This window comes from Triticum aestivum, unplaced genomic scaffold, assembly GCF_018294505.1.
Source record: "Triticum aestivum cultivar Chinese Spring unplaced genomic scaffold, IWGSC CS RefSeq v2.1 scaffold20189, whole genome shotgun sequence".
Taxonomy (NCBI): domain Eukaryota; kingdom Viridiplantae; phylum Streptophyta; class Magnoliopsida; order Poales; family Poaceae; genus Triticum; species Triticum aestivum.
Genome location: NW_025228374.1, coordinates 30,042 through 34,228, shown reverse-complemented (window position 1 = coordinate 34,228; position 4,187 = coordinate 30,042). Strand labels below are relative to the sequence as shown.

The following is a 4,187-nucleotide window of genomic DNA, read 5'->3' as shown; positions in this document are numbered from 1 at the left end:
GCAGCCACCGCCCTTCCCTCGCTCCCCCGACTAGCCCAGAGGCTCCGCCTCGACCCCCTCTTCCTCCCCACCGATCCACGGGCCTCCGGAAGCCCTGCATCGCCGCCCACGTCGCCGTTCCCCTCCTCGGCCACCGGAGATCGTCGCCGTCGATTCGAGAGCTACCGGACGTCCCCGAGCCCGCTAACCATCCCTGCAGCTCCGCGGTGAGCCGCTGACCCGATTCCCCCTTGCCCCGTCGTCCCTAGCATCCTGTAGTTGCCGTCCCCTTGAGCTCCGAAGCTCGCCGCCGCCGTGCCTCGTCGCCGTCGTGGCTGGAGCCGTTGTAGCTCGAAGCCGAGCACACCATCGTGCTCCACACCTCACCAGGAGCACGTAGCACGCACCAACGCCTCCCCTAGCGCCCTGCATCGCCTAACCCGCCGTTGGCCGAACTCCGGCCGCCGCTCACGAGCTCGCCGTCGTCGGTACCGGCCACCTCAGGCACGGCCACCACCACCGTTCGACGCGCGGGAGCAAGGGCTCTCCAACGAGCCCAAGCACGGCCTCGCCCGTGCCCTGTAGCGCGTTTCCGCATCGCGCCGCCGTCTCGGGCCTCACCGGCGTCATGTCGCCGGTGGGTTTGACCTGTTTGACCTGGGGTTTGACCCCCCCAGGGTCACTGACGCGTGGGCCCCGTCGGCCAGGTGGTTAGATTAGCGCTAATCACCGCTTAATTAACCCCCCCTGACACTGACCAGTGGGCCCCAGCGCCACTAATTCCTAATTAGGATTAAATTAACCCTGTTAAACCCCCCTGTCACTGACGTGTGGACCCCACACGTCAGGTTTGACCCCAGCCAGCCGCAGTTGACCACTGACGTCATGCTGACGTCATGCTGGCGCAATATTTATATTTCTGGATTTAATTTAAATCAGGAAATTCCAGAATATTATTTAAACTTCAAAAATTCATAACTTTTATTCTGTAACTCCAAATCAGACAAATTATATATGAAAAATGATCAGAAAAATCCAATCTATCCATCTGTACTATTTTCATGCATGACTAAACAAGTTAACTTGATGTTTAATGCAGAACAAGGAAAAGCACTTTAAGAGGCCATGTTTGAGTTTGAAATTTGAATCTTTGATTCAAATTTGTTCAAACCCTTCTGGTTTTAGTTGCATTAGCCCAACACACTCATATTGCCATGTTTCATGCATGCATCATATTGTTGCACATTGTTTGGTGATGGTTGTGTATCGGTGTCCCTTGCGACAGGTTCTGCCTCCAAGGAGTACCGTGATTACCCTAACGAAGAATCGTATCAGTGCATCGAACCATCAGGCAAGCAACCAACCATTTGATCATATAGATACAATCCCATGTTCTCGCTCCTGCTCTCTTTTACTGCATTAAGACAACGCGTTTCAAACTGTTGTGTGCTACGGTAGTTGAACCCATTTCCTCTGCATGACCTGTCATTGCCACAGTAACTAGATGAAACCCACTAGCATGTGTAGGAGTTGATTGAGCCATATGTATGCGTTGTTCCTACCTTGCTATGCCTGCTATGCTTAGAGTCGTGTCAGGTCTGGTTCATCTGGGTGATGGGCTAGAGTGAAATGATTATGTCGGTAATGAGAGTGGTGTGGTGAACATGATTTGGTAAAGGTATCGATGAGAGGCCATGTAGGAGTACATGGTGGGTTGTTTCATTGAAGCCGACCTTAAGCACTGAGATCTGTATGTGTGATTTAAGATTCAGCTACTACCATGCATTGGGCCCGAAACCAATGGACCCTCTCGACTTCTTGGTCACCCTAGTTCTCTGTCCAGGAGTTGCAAGTAGTTTCTGGTGTTTGTAGTATACTGGAGGCCGTGGACAGCGCTGACCGTAGGGGTGGGCTGTGATGCGGTAGGTACGTGGCACGGTGTACTGAATACCCGTTAGGTATCTCGGGAACCCTGCTCACATCGTTTGGGGCTGTGAGCGATACCTCGGCCGAATCTCCTCATAGATGGAACCCGAATAGGCGATAAACCTGGACTAGGGACTTAGGTGATTAGGTAGGTCGTGGCCGACACCCACGTTGGGCTTCCGCTTGAAGGTTGCCGAGTACATGTCATGTAAACGACGGTAAGTGGTGAGAGCGTGTATGAAGAAGTACACCCCTGCAGGGTTAACATGATCTATTCGAATAGCCGCGTCCGCGGTAAAGGACTACTTGGTTGCCTATACAGTTCATAGACAAGTAAATGGAAACTACTAAAAGCCTCAAGATAAGTGTGAGTGCCGAGGATGGCTCTTCCGTAGGAAGACGGAGGCGGATCCTCGGTAGTGTAGTGAAGTGGTGAGTAGTGGACTCGTGTGCGCAAAACCATTTCAAGTTGAAGTATCGTAGGATAGTCTAGCCAAGAGTCAAAGCTGGCTTGCTGCAATAACTCCACCAACCCTTCTTGATAATATGCATGTATGTAGGATCTGATGTAAGTCTTGCTGAGTACCTTTGTACTCATGTTGCTATAATTTACATTTTTACAGAAGACGCTGCAACCCCTTTTGATGGGTTCTATGTAGACGTTGACATCAACGAGTAGGCTAAAGGCCCAGGTGGTGACCCTGAGCTTGTGAAGGACCCCGTAGTATAGCTAGGCTTTCCAAGCCTCTTTTATTTTACTAGTTGTCTGTACTCAGACAAGTTACTTCCGCTGCTGGTTTGTATGACTGTATGACTTGAATGTCGGGTCGTGAGACCCGTACCTGTGTGTATGTTATGTATGGCTCTCTGAGCCTTAAATAAAGTACTTGTGTCATAGAGTCATGTTGTGATGCTTCGTTGTATTTGCACATATCGAGCATATTGTGTGTATGATTGAAATGCTTGGTATGTGTGGGATCTGACCACCTAGTTGTTTATCCTTAGTAGCCTCTCTTACCGAGAAATGTCTCCTAGTGTTACCGCTGAGCCATGGTAGCTTGCTACTGCTCTGGAACACTTAGGCTGGCCGGCATGTGTCCTTCTTCGTTCCTGTGTCTGTCCCTTCGGGGAAATGTCACGCTTTGAGTACCGGAGTCCTGTTAGCCCGCTACAGCCCGGTTTACCGGAGTCCTGCTAGCCCAGTGCTACAGCCCGGACCCACTTGCTGATGACCGACACGCTCGAAGCTGGGTCATGGATGCCTGTCCCTGTAAGTCTGTGCCACTTTGGGTTTACGACTAGTCATGTCAGCCCGGGCTCCTTATCATATGGATGCTAGCGACACTATCATATACGTGAGCCAAAAGGCGCAAACGGTCCCGGGCAAAGGTAAGGCGACACCCGTGGGGATACCGTGCGTGAGGCCGCAAAGTGATATGAGGTGTTACCGGCTAGATCGATGTGACATCGAGTCGGGGACCTGACAGCGACCTCCTGGGAAGTCCTCGTGTTGCATTCCCTTTTTAATTTTTTTCGCGCCGCTTGCAAAACAAAACGCACGTGTAAGTAATATATTTACCGTGTTTTATTATTTTGCACGAGTGCGGTAAGTCATAGCTGGGTGCTCACGATTCACGGGTCCAGCGTCGGCGTTGTGGCGCGGCAAGCGTGCACTGGTGCGGTTGAGAGGGAGGGGTGGAAACCGCGTTAAACTCGTCTCCGTAGTTGAGAGGGAGCGGCCAAAGCAATGTGTAATCGTCTTTGTAGTGGAGCTGGGAGGGGCAAGGATAAGGGATGAAGACCGGGGTAACATGTCGGATGTGATCATACCAGCACTGAAGCACCGGATCCCATCAGAACTCCGAAGTTAAGCGTGCTTGGGCGAGAGTAGTACTAGGATGGGTGACCTCCTGGGAAGTCCTTGTGTTGCATTTCCTTTTTAATTTTTTTCGCGCCGCTTGCAAAACAAAACGCACGTGTAAGTAATATATTTACCGTGTTTTATTATTTTGCACGAGTGCAGTAAGTCATAGCTGGGTGCTCACGATTCACGGGTCCAGCGTCGGCGTTGTGGCGCGGCAAGCGTGCACTGGTGCGGTTGAGAGGGAGGGGTGGAAACCGCGTTAAACTCGTCTCCGTAGTTGAGAGGGAGCGGCCAAAGCAATGTACAATCGTCTTTGTAGTGGAGCTGGGAGGGGCAAGGATAAGGGACGAAGACCGGGGTAACATGTCGGATGCGATCATACCAGCACTAAAGCACCGGATCCCATCAGAACTCCGAA

The 4,187-nt window shown here is 51.5% G+C and overlaps 1 non-coding gene across 1 annotated transcript; it reads left to right on the top strand.

Moving 5' to 3' along the window:
- The first annotated feature begins 3,721 nt into the window (after nucleotides 1–3,721).
- On the top strand, nucleotides 3,722–3,840 carry LOC123174043 (5S ribosomal RNA). Its single transcript, XR_006486721.1, has one exon. It is a non-coding gene; the product is annotated as a 5S ribosomal RNA (ribosomal RNA).
- The last annotated feature ends 347 nt before the right edge of the window (nucleotides 3,841–4,187 follow it).